General features: G+C 32.4%; 1 protein-coding gene across 20 annotated transcripts in view; it reads left to right on the top strand.

The window, feature by feature from the left end:
* The window catches only part of LOC115237804 (CUGBP Elav-like family member 1), a 419211-nt gene that overhangs the window by 388181 nt on the left and 17257 nt on the right, over positions 1 to 13773 (top strand). The gene's annotated exons all lie outside the window — the stretch shown is intronic.

Raw genomic sequence — 13773 nt, 5'->3', positions numbered from 1 at the left:
AATAATTTTAAAATATAAAATTTCGCGAATATTAGTATATATGTGTGTAGAAAGAATTACAGGAATTCTGAAAAGAAGTTAATTTGTAAAGAAATATAATAAAGTTAATTATAAATTTAATTACGGTATATATATGCAATTAATTATAGCATTTTTAGCGGTTCACGTTTATTCAACTTATTATTCTCTGAAAAAATTATGCTCTATTAACTTTGAATATTGGCTACTGTTCTAATTTTAATCTACATAACTTATTTTTATATATTTAATACTAAATATGATACCGATTCCGATTTATCAAGATAGTACACTACACTATAATATTATATACTAATAGAATTTGTGTCGTCTATTTTTAGCGTTAAATATATGAGATATAAATACACCAAAAATAGAAGTATTTAAAACATAAGTATTTAAGTTTATGTGCAAAATTAAAATATGTGGAATTAACATCAAACAATTCTCATTTAATGCTATTCTCAGAGGATTTCTTTTTACCTCCCCCATCCCGCTTCCTGTTTCACAATTTCGTTCATAGGCACGTAGTAACTACTAATTAGAAATTACGTGAGAACTTCGTGCGAATGTTCATTTGATTGACTCAATAACGAATGCCCGGCATTTCGATTCGACCGCCAACATTTCACGATCATGGTCGCGTAAACACGGGATGACTCGTTCGTTCGCAAACACGCTGCACGCGCAAATTGCACGCAAATTAGCAGCCTCAGTTTACCCCATTGCCTGACTAAACCACGATGGCGTGCGCGATTGAAAATAGGTGAAGGCTGAATTAACGTTAAGATGTTAATTACGTTTGCATGATCGTGACGGAAAAGGATCTTTGAGGGTATCGGCATCTCACGCTCGCTAACAATGTCGCGTTATATATAAGTAATTCTTTTGCCAACTGGACGCCTAATGGACGAAAATCTTAACTAACACGACGACGGCAACCTTGAAATCGTACGCATCGCTTTTCCTTGCATCTTTCTTATTCAGGTCGGTGTGAAATTCCGGGATGCGCCGCGTATTATCGCGCGCAGTTTATCCAGTGCTGTTGTTCGAGAGACTGCAACATCCTAAAGACCATTTGCGCACCGACGTGAATTAACGCTAATCTGAAATTAATTAATTCTCCCTTCCAGTTTATATCATAGACAAAATTACAATATGAAAAAAGATCAGTGCTAAACTCGGGCAAAGACGGACTAATATATTCTTGAATATGTTTAAAATAGAATTTACTTTACATATCGAATCTTTAAGAAAATCTTAGTCTACTATCTTCTGAAAGCCGTAATTCTTTATTTACTTTGGATATGTCAAAGGTCGCGATTAATAAAAATAAATTTCTTTTTGAATTTTCATATATATTATATTAAAAATATTATTTTAAAATCAACACGGGCAAGATTTTTCAAACAGCTATCGAAAATGATGCCACTGTAGAGCAATGCTCTGGAACGCAATTCACTTAGTTTATGTGTTGCGAGATTATGCGTTCCGAATATAGCCGAGCGCAGTAATCATGAATCGTTGTTTCGCGGAAGGCAATCATTCCGTTCTGTCTATTCGAGCTACTGTAACGTGCATGTCTTTTTCGTTCGACGATTTCAGAATTCGCGGTGAATTGCATTCAACTACGGAGCGCGAGGTACACGAGACTGTAGCGTATCCTTGAACATTTGTTCGTAATGCTGTTTTCAGCCTGCGCGAAACAATGCCCTGCAGGTATTTGCGTAACACTATGCGCAAAACCTAAACCCGATCTTGGCAGACGGTAATTCGCGAAACAATTATAAAAATACTATGCCATTATATTTAATACCTTTTTTTAATATTATGTGAAAAATATTATATAGAATAATTATTATATAAATATTAATATTTTAAAATTATAAAATTATTTCTAGATAATTGAATTATTTCCAAAACGTATCATCACATATCTTGATTTTTTTCAATTCATTAATACGTTCAATTATGTGTAATTTGCATGTAAATTAAGTTTCAATGAGTGTTTGTATCAACATAATAATGCTGATATGTTAAAATTTTTATATGCCACTTGAAATTCTACGTGTATATATACATATATGTATGAAAATTCTTTTCTTTCTTTATCATAAAACTCTTCCTTCTGGTGGAGCAACAAATAGGTTAAAAATATAAATTAAAAATATTTAAGAATTGGACAATTCAAAGCACAGAAAAATCGTGGTTACTTATTACTCGTTTTGACAGCAATTGAAGAAAGCCAATCTTTATTTCTTAGAAAAATTAAGGAATATATAATTATGTCAAAAGCCTTTTTACGTATCTTAAATTTTTCAAATTTGGCTATATTTGCGCGAAGCTACATGTACCGATTTAATCGCACAACTAAATGGCAAGAATATCGAGATTATTTCTCGAATGACAAAGTATCAACGGATAAATCAATGTAGTGATAGTTTTCTTGCTAAAAAGAAGAAGCAGCGCGCACGAAGGGAACAGATCATATCTGGAGTGAGAGCGTTTTCTCTCCCAAATTGAGTCGGAGCGGAGGTTTCACTTGAGGGAATCCCGACGAACCGTTCGGACCGAAACGAGTCGGCGAACCGACCAGCTTTTCCCTCCCATCTTATACAATGAGGCGAACGGTTTCGCACAGAAACCGCCGGCTATCCGGTTGCGTAAAGGAGGATTGCGATTGCTCCTCAGCCTCAGTCAGGCTCTCCGTTTGTTGCCGAGGTATGCCCTACACGATGGTACCGTACGATGGCACGGCCGCGTTCCGTTGTACATCGCTGTACAAACAGTTATGTACGAGCGCAGTGAGACAAGACTACCTGTAGCAACTCGCCGTCTCGCGACAATCTAACAGTGGCGCGGGTTTTAGACTCAGGTGCACTAGTCACATGGTCCCCAATGTTTAAGCTCAACGAGCTGTATCGAAAATAAAAATAATAAAAATATTTTTTACAAATATATTTTTTCCAACCAAATCATTCTTTATATTTAACCAATATTTAATTTATTAGAAATTTAATAAATAAGAATTTATATTGTATATTCCAATATTTTTATTTAATTTACCATGGAAATTCTTTTGTAATTGAGTTAATTAAAAATTTATTAAATATTTACGTTTCATTATTTCTAATTGCCATAATTTTATTGATGCATAATATTTTAATTATTTCCGCGAATATAATTATGTGCAATACACACAAGCGCATACATAATTTTACGATGTGATATGCATATTTTTATTTTTATTTACTTAATTTTATTTAATATAGACCGAAGATTAAAATATTTTAAACTGTTGTAAGAGTTCCAACAGACATAAATGCGCCACTGTGCACACACATACTTAATGTCGCCACGCCGTTATCTGGTGACTGCAATATAGGCGCATATCTCGTCGTCCGTCGTGTCATTGCGAAAGCAACTTTACGCGACTTATTTTCAACACGCTCATTTGCGCCGCATGTGTTCGCTTGCCCGCGAGGAATATTGGCGTTGAAACTCCGCGTCGAATAGAAATACGCCGTGTGAATTCATATGTTTGTCGTTGCTTGTGTCGTTACGACGCATTACATTCTGGCTTTATGTAAGAATTTAACTACACACGCAATATCGCAGAACATATATTGTATACCTACAATTAATTCATTGCTATCACGAGAACTATTGGTCCATCATAGTGTTGCAACAAAAAGATTAGCTTTTATACGATTTATTAATATAATATTCTCCTTCTGTATGGCCTTCTATAATCTTTTTGCAAATTAAAAGAGACGCTATAAATTCACACATCATCTATACATATATATATATGCTTACAACTAAACAAAACATATAATTGCAAATGTCTATTTTAATGATGTTTGCACAAGTAAAAACATATTTAAAAAATAAATATAATTTATTTTGTAAGTCATGGATTATAAATGTGACATACGTGTCGGTCAAAGTCACAGTTAATATATAATAAAAGATTACGTAACAATTGAATAATAACAAGATATAAAAGATTATAGAGAAAACCATGAAGCAAGTGCTTATTCAAATAATTATGTTAATATGATTATAATTAAATTTGGAAAGCATAATTAAATTAGTATTATTTACATTTTGCAATAAACGTTAGAAAATGTGATTACAAAAATATATCTAGCCAACGAAAAGATATTATATGCTTTATATATTTTTAACACGACTTTTTTCGAAAACCGAGAAAAGCAAAAACAATGTAGGTAGAAAACATATGTAGGCAACGATTTCGACATATTCGCGATACTTGATAATGGCGTCACTTGATGAGTCTATTGCAATAATTGAGAGAGCGTTTCTGGCTAAGCGTGTCAAGTAATTACGCGATTATCGGGACTATCGATAATTACCGAACAATTGAAGCGATCGAGTTCTTGTCCGTAATTTGCAATTTCATGATATGAAGGCGCGAAACAAAGTACTAAGAACGTACTTCGAAGGTCGGGATATACCATGAAATTGAAGGTGTTTTCGCGACAATTTCATTCTCCGAAGAACGTATCCGTTGACCCACACTTTACATATTCATGCGGGTTTTGCATGGCAACATGCATATGATAAGTAAGCGTAAGCGAGGATTAGTGTCCATTGTTTGCGTGATCCTTTAGATGTAATAACAGCTAAAGAAATTTTTTACTAAAAATTATTGTCATTATAGTAAAACATCGAGGCGTCAGTTGAAAAAGATATAAAGAACATCTTTTTACGATTCATGAAAATAAATTTTTATTGTTTTATGATGAAAATGTATATTTCAGCTATTATTTGTAATAATTTTTTTATTATGATAATCCTGTGCTTCTTTTTGATACAAAACAATTCATTAATTTTTGGAAATAAATGTTTTGTGTTTTATTTAGATCTGTAGCCTTTATTTCAAGAATATAATTTTTTGAATGATTTAATAATGTAATTATGTAGTATTAGTATTGTGGTATCATTGAGAGCTTGAATCTTATTAATAATTGGAAAAAATTCACACTTTATTATTTATCTTAGACTATGAACATTAGTCTAAAATTAATGACATATATTTTTTATTTTAAGTTGTTTAAGCATTAATGATAATATTAGATTTTCATAATCGTAAATATATGGCAATGTTTTTAAAAAAACAAATAACGATGTAAATATTAATTATTATGCAAATCTTTACTATCGAGGTTGTAGTATCGAACTTCTTCAATTTCAATTTCTGCAATTATTTTTCCATATTTCATATATAAAATATTTAATTTTTTATAAGTGAATAAATAAAATAGGTCAAATCATGCTTATCATAAGCTCAGATAATTCTCATTAGACTTGTAATAAGTGAATGACATTTATAACTGATAGCGAGAAATTAAATTTACGATTTCAGGAATATTAAACTTATAACGAGAAAATTAAGTTTGCGATGAGGAAATTACAAAATAGCATCGTAATTTTCATACTTGACATATTTTACGGATTTGATTCATAAATATAGCCTATGTATATAGAGATATTTGTTGCTTTCAAAAAATTCTTGTATACTCTTACGATAAATATAAACTATCTGTGCACTTTGATATCTTGAAATGCGAATAAAATGTTTAATATTTCACAAAAAGTCTGACCATGATAAAACAATAGAATATACTAGGCCAACATATACAATTGCTATATCATAAAATTGGTAAAGGAAGTCGTCGATGTAGGTCAAAAGAAATTATTTCAGTATCCAAGAAATCATTTTTGTGTATTGAAACCCTTGAAAGTTGATTTTGTATGCGAAGAACGTTTCAGGGTTTCGTCAGATAAAAAGGAACCGGCAAATATATGTATATGCCGACATTTTTACGAGTAAAAATATGCTTCAAAGAGGAAGTGAAATATTAGTCACGCAATATTATCAAATATTACGTAAAGTTTGAAGAGAGAAAGCAAGATTTAGATAATATAATTTGAAAAATATATATAATTTCGCATAATAATTTAAATAAATAATATATATAATACACATTAAAAATTTTTTTAGCATTAAAAAAAAAGATATAATAATTTGAAACTTAACAATTTTCTAATTTAGAATATCTGTATATGAAATATATCTTAAATTTATAATTATAAAAAAAGTTAATATTTTTTAAGAATCCGAATAATTTTAGGCACACACAACACAATATATTTCAAATTATATTATAACACAGATTGATTTTTCCATCAAGAAGATACATTATCATTTAATCAAAAGATGAACAAATATAACTCTGACAAAGAATATACAATTGCTATATCATAAAATTGGTAAAGGAAGTTGTCGATGTAGGTCAAAAGAAATTATTTCAGTATCCAAGAAATCATTTTTGTGTATTGAAACCCTTGAAAGTTGATTTTGTATGCGAAGAACGTTTCAGGGTTTCGTCAGATAAAAAGGAACCGGCAAATATATGTATATGCCGACATTTTTACGAGTAAAAATATGCTTCAAAGAGGAAGTGAAATATTAGTCACGCAATATTATCAAATATTACGTAAAGTTTGAAGAGAGAAAGCAAGATTTAGATAATATAATTTGAAAAATATATATAATTTCGCATAATAATTTAAATAAATAATATATATAATACACATTAAAAATTTTTTTAGCATTAAAAAAAAAGATATAATAATTTGAAACTTAACAATTTTCTAATTTAGAATATCTGTATATGAAATATATCTTAAATTTATAATTATAAAAAAAGTTAATATTTTTTAAGAATCCGAATAATTTTAGGCACACACAACACAATATATTTCAAATTATATTATAACACAGATTGATTTTTCCATCAAGAAGATACATTATCATTTAATCAAAAGATGAACAAATATAACTCTGACAAAGAAAATAACTATAAAGAAGTGGTAAGCAAGGCAATAAATCGCAGAGAAGAGGATTGCCGAGAAGAGGAAGTCCCTTCCGGTGAAGGGACGTGTAAGAGAACAAGAATGACATAATGGACATAGCTTCGACTGCACTAGAACTAACCGGAAGCGACATGAGACACCGGATCCCATACAAATGCCCAATTAATGTACCCCGCAATCCACCGGGAATATAAACGCGACACCGGTGAACTTCATCTACTATTCGGACGCGTGTATGAGACATCATTCGTATCCTTCGTACACGTCCTTAACGATGGTAATGCTTAACGCTCGCAGTCGCGATCCACGATTTATGGCGTCATTTGTTTTCACTGGCGGTCGTGCGATCGTGAGGAAGATATTTGGTGGTCACGAGGGTGACAAGGGTTTCGTACGAAATGTATGTTGTAGTTGTAGGGGATTCACAGGATAGGAATTCAGCTTCTTTAAAGTTTCGTTAAACGTTTATTCTAAAAAGATCAATTTTTTGCTTGCTTGTTTTTGCAAGAAATTTTTGGAAGAAACTTTTTGTTTTTTTAAGTTGTTATCTAAGAAGCTAAGTATCTGGCCATCTGATTACTATCATATTTATATTAAAATTTATATTAGACAAATAAATTACTTATTTTTAAATTAAATTTTTGAATAAATATATTGTATGGTTTTCAATCAAAATATGTTTTATAAAACTTTGTGTCACTCTTAAAATAAATTCAAAACGGAGATCAAGATTAAACATGCTTATGTAGCAATAAATGCGCCATGAAATAGAATGCAAACTTCAGTGAAATGATGTTACGCATGGTTGAAATGGAAAATAATACTCTGTTTTCCTAAACAATTTAAATGAGAATGAAGATAGAGTTATGCAGGCCTCAGTTATGCATATTCTAAGACAGTGTCGTTCGCAGGTGCCTTCTCTAACTGGCTCGTTTATCACTGTCTACATATTAATCACTGTGACAGGATTGGTTTGTATTTTCGTTGGACCGTAAATCTGCATCATTGCGTTATGATTACTGTCTGTCAGTCCATAAAAGAGGACAATAATTGTCTCCTTCATAACCTCGTATTCATAAATGTAATTTACCATTTTATTATTGCAACTGTCAGAACGTCTTACTAATCGGGATTCCACGGTGTCTATCTCTGATGTCATTTCCTGGGATTTTTATCAAGCGGTATATCAATGACTGCATAATTGTAATTGAAGTGTGAGATGCATATGAATTTCTTTCGATTGCTGGCTTAAGAATTTATTTCTAGAAATATGTATAACTAAATAAAATTTTATTTCTTGATTCTTTTTATTTTGTTATTTTCAAAACTTTGAATTTAAATATAATTTTTATAAAATAAAATAAAATAATTTACAAAAAGTTCTGATAATGATAATTTAATACAAAAAAGAACAATCAATAAGACCAGCAAGTGCTGGCTGCTGTTCTTCTTTGTATTAATTTTTATAAATTTTTCTCTATTTACACATTTTTATGTGTTTAATACTTTAAAGCTTTATAGATATCGTTTCTTAAATGTATGATTCTGCAGGTCTTTCTATGGACAAAATGCAGTGTATGCATTCAATGCAAATATGGCAATTGAATTAATGCAGTCAATTCTCATTCTCTTCTTTAAAGTAAATGCATGGCCTAAAAAACGGAGCGCTAAGAGCGCGAAGATATTCCTGCCATGCAGCTGCACGGTGAATACGAAACCAGTAGCGATACAAATCTAATCGTCTTTAGCACCGTCGGTGGCAAAAAGCCAATTTTAATGATTATTAATAATCAGTATTCATAGAGTGGGAGACGATTACACAGCTCCAAAAAGAAATGTTTTTAATTAAAACTCACAATTTTCGCAAACTTTTTTCCGTACGAATATCTTCAGGCACAGCCGTAAAAAAATCACCATAAAAGATAGCTTCGAGATATGCTTCGCAGATATTCCAACAAGCTTTAACATTGCGTGAACATTTCGAATTTAAATCGAATGTCGATGATAATGAGAATTTCTTAAAGATATTCTGATAATTTTATTTTATATTTTCTAGTATTTTTAAATTTTTATGTTTTAAAGTTGTATTCGGATAATATAACTTTCAGAATTTTAAACTTATACGTGCGAACCGCATGCGGAAATTGAGTCTTGGTCCAAGTTTCAGCTTCGGAATTTATATCGTTAAATTTTTTATATACTCCGGTAATATTTATTTATGCACTAGATAATTTTATCGTATCCATTACACATCACAGATATAATTAAATCGAATTTAATATGCAAAATATTCTGTTGCAAAATTGAAAATAATTTCGGTTTCAAATAGTTGGGAATTGTGTGAAACGACTTTGTTTTCGCTTTTTTGCAACTTTTTTCGATTTCGAAATTTTACTTGAACGAAGAATCTTCGACAAATGAGATAACGAATTTGGAAATCGAACTTTAGGATCAAAGAGCTGCGCTTCCGGCGATACGTACCGGAGCAAAGACTCGTTGCCGCATCTCGGAAAGGCGCATCGAATTGCCTCCCAGTGAAATTCCGGTACTCCCTCGCTTGTTTGCATTTGCATGCACGATTCTAATCTCGCGCTGGTTTTTTTTTTTTCCGGCCAGTAAGTGTTGGTTTATTTGAAGTGTCTTGCGCTTGAGCGCATCGCACTACGAAAAAAGCAAAATCGAGTAAAAAAACGACAGTGAGAAGGGTTGCGTATCCGAGCACGAAGATCGATTCGAAATACCTAGCTCGGAAATTTATTGAAAAACTTATCATGTTTGCAGGCTGCGATTTAATTGCACAGGTTGTGAATGAGTTCGTGAGATACATAGAAGGAGATCGGATCGAACAGAAGCGACCACATTGGCCACCAGCTGGCCACGAGCGTTTTGTTTGTGGAAGTTGGAATCTATTTGTATCGAATAAACGCTTTGAAGGAAAGTGCAAATTATTATCAACACCTACTAATCGCACGAAATGCAATCGAAAATTAGTTTTCACCGCGTAGTGGCTGACGGGAATCATTAGCAAATTGTTTTTACATTAATTCTCCAATGCACTTTAATAATCAAATTTATCTTATATAATTATAATGATGTTCTTATTACATTATATATTTGTAAAGATATTAGCATATTTTTATTTTATTTCCTCGAGATTTTTTTATTATATATTATTTTGCATACGAACAATATAAAAATTTACTATTTAAATAGTTTTATTATGTGAAAATTTCAAATAAAATTAATTTAGAATTGGAAATTAAATAGTGCATCAAATAATTAATCTTTCACATAAAAACCATACGTATGTGCGCGGTATCTGTCAAAATTCTAATCAACAGTTCTGATATCAAAACAATTGTGAGTCATTCTACGGGAAGGTACGAAGAGTTGCATCGCACTTGCAATTTACAGTGACTTCTGTATTTTGTTATTCTATTATATATTATATATTATTCTATTATATTACATGTTTATTTTACTATGCAGTCCGACCTTATAAAGCTCGATCGATAGAGTATGCGCAATACTTTGATGCACGTATCTTGCGAAGACGTGCCGTAGACGTCCTAACGGAATATTCGGTGCGATGCAAACATTCCGGCAGGCGCGATCTGCATCTCATATCCGACTGCATGATCCGACGCCGCGTCGTATCTAGTTTGCACGTGAATTACATTACAAATGCAGTTACAGAGGTCAGTGCCTCTGTATCGTGTTCTTGTTTTATTTCTGCGTTAATAGCCTCGCGTCTAAATGTGATTATAATGAGCTCGATGTTATCCCGACAGACACAATATAAAGGAGATATTATGTATTATTAAAGAGCTATATATATGTGTGTGTTTAATTGAATTAATTATTGTAAAAGTAATGATATTTTCAATATGGATAAAATGTTACAATACTGTTTTTACTTGTCAAAATTTCCTAAACTGTATACATATATAAAATAATTTAAAAAAATAAAAAATGTCATCAAAAAGGAAAACGAAAGATTAACATCTTTTGCAACATTTAGAAGAAATTTTCAAATGACGGAATTAATTTGTTATAAATTATCTCGATTTCGACAGAATAGCTGTGTGAAATGACTCTGTCAATCTATATTATTCTCGTATGTGAATTAAATCGAGGATATCAAGACGGGATTCGCGTCCACCCTCCTTATTTCCTAGCCGACCACGACTCCACCCCTAATCGATCCCCGGGGTACTCGATACGTTGGCCTCCGTATGCGGATAATACCCGTCCCGCTTGGTCGCAACGGACGGAAAATTTCGGTCCGTTTAGAAGGAAGAGGGAAGAGCACAAACCAGCACCTTCGGTATTTAATAAACATTCCGTGAAGGCCGCAGTTTCGCTGGAACGCAAGGGGAGTGGGAGAGGGAGGAGAATTTGTCTTCCGCCCTCAGCCGGCTGCCTTTTTACACCGTATTTTCCTCGCGAAGGTAAAAAGGGCACGCGAGCTTAAAATTTTCATTCGATTTCAGCGAGAAATCCGATCCGTCGCCGACAACCGCGGGTATCCGGTCGCTAGGGGTTGCAAAATTAATTAAATCGTTAACTGCGAACGAGTTCGCCGTAGTCTGGGCTGATATATCTGGCGCTCTTTTCCGCTTTTATCTCCTGCACAAATCAACTCTGCGTGAACTCCCTTGATCCTTAATCTGTGTTTTTTTCTTTTTTATTTATTTAATTTTTTTTTTAATGAAATACGATTCCTTAAACGCAAAGACTTGTAAACACTAAGAATTAGCTAGATTATTGTCTCAAGGAGTTTTCATCTAGATGGATAAATAAATTAAACTAGACTAAAAGGTAAATTATATAAGCTAAGGCTTACACACACATTTTAAGGAATTTACACTTATTTGAAAATTGCCATACAATTCTAAATATATTATTGAAAAGGCATAAAATTATCGAGAACAGAAACATCAAACATTTCGAGATTACATTTTGAAACAACATATTTTATAATCAGTATCCCTTATTATATTTTGTTATAAAAGGAGCATTACGAAAATGTTTCGTGATGTTATTTATCAGCAACATGGACCGTAATTATTTGCACATAAAGCGTATTGATGATTTCCGGAAATACGATCACACGCAATTGTACCGTATGAATTTGATATCAATTTCTATGGATACATTGCGCATACTATAAATCGACGTTGCTCGATTTCAATTCGCGCTGCACACATAGCTTGAAACGCAGCATCATGTTCCTTTGATATCGCACGAATTGGATTGCAACATTTGACAGCAAACCACGATTTTCACATATTAAAGCTCGTCATGTTTAGCTCTCTTGTTGGCCAACAAGTTTGCACAGCTCGGTATCAATATATTAATTCCTATTATTAATGCTCTAAAATATTGATCATTAATATGACGCGAGTCACTGTTGAGTATCTAATACTCGCGATCTAATACTCTCGCGCGGTATATTTATATAAAAGCGAATACGCGGGAATGGTGGTAGAATCACGAATTTAATTTTCCTCGCGTAAAAACTTCATATTACAGATAAATCTCGCGCATAGCGAGATGTTATTATCGCATATCGATTTTATAAATGTTCGGTAAATATCAAATTGCAAAGCTCTACTTACACATATACAGAACCACTGATTAAAGCATATAAATTCATTTATTTACAGTTTTGGTAATCAAATTCTCGAGTAACAAAATGAAAAAGCTTTGATTTGAAAATTTGATATAATAGAGTTTTTATATAAATAAAATTTGTCTTGTATATATAACACGCCATAAAATTTTATACAAGACAGAATTTTGATCTTTCGATTGAGCATTATTCTTACTGCGCACACAGAAGTAACCGCGATGCATTAACACCGAGAAGATTCACCGGAGAATTGAACACGCATGACAGGGATGAGAGAAAACGGGGATAAACTCAAGAGATATCCGAGTATTTTGCCTAGCCTATACCCTGGGACGCCGAATTTACATAAGCGGCTTTCCTCTAGGTAGAGCTTTTCTCCCGGTCCTAAACAAATATTGACCAGGTCGCCTTCTCCAATGTGGTCAGTACTATAGGTCCATAGCTCTTGACTACCGTCTGCATTATCCGTAAACGCTTATTAAACGGTAGGCGAGATGGAAAATCATGATGTCACTCGCCATCTCGGCTCGAGACGACAAAGTTTAAGAACAAGTTACGTCATATCATAGAAACACTTATTCTTTTGATTAATCACTCGCGGCCGAGAATATTAAATGACGATTGTTAACCTTTAAATTGCAGAACATTTGTTCAATCGTTTCTTATTATATATTACATTGATGATGATTGATCGGTTCATTTATAAAAATTTTGTAATGAGCCGACTGGTAAATGCAAATAATCAAAGAAAATAATAGCGAGATGCTAAGTTCATTATATACGTATAAGCTCTGCTACAAGAATTTATTTTTTCATACTCAATAATTTCAACCTTTTTTTTTTTTTTGACGTATATTCTACTACACACGATGGCGCATCTAAAAAGCCGAACGTTATTTATGGACTAACTAATAACTCCGAATTGTTAAAATAAACTTAAGAATCCAATTAAGAAAGATTGCATTGTCTGAATTATTCTCGATTTGAAAAAAATCCATGAAATCGATCAATTCTAAATATCTATTTATCTGTAAGAAATGCAGTAAGAATGAGCAACGCATTTAATTTATCCACAACGTAATTCCACAAAGAGTGTATCATATGTCCTTGCTAATAACAACTGCATATATCTTAGTCATTCGATTATATGATTAGTCAGCAAGGCACGTCTCTCTGACTGATTAATTATATACACACACATGATGATAAATAAT

Source organism: Formica exsecta, unplaced genomic scaffold, assembly GCF_003651465.1.
Source record: "Formica exsecta isolate Colony F162 unplaced genomic scaffold, ASM365146v1 scaffold115, whole genome shotgun sequence".
Classification (NCBI taxonomy): domain Eukaryota; kingdom Metazoa; phylum Arthropoda; class Insecta; order Hymenoptera; family Formicidae; genus Formica; species Formica exsecta.
The sequence above is the reverse complement of the archived record's forward strand: the minus strand, read 5'-3'. Positions and strand labels throughout refer to the sequence as shown.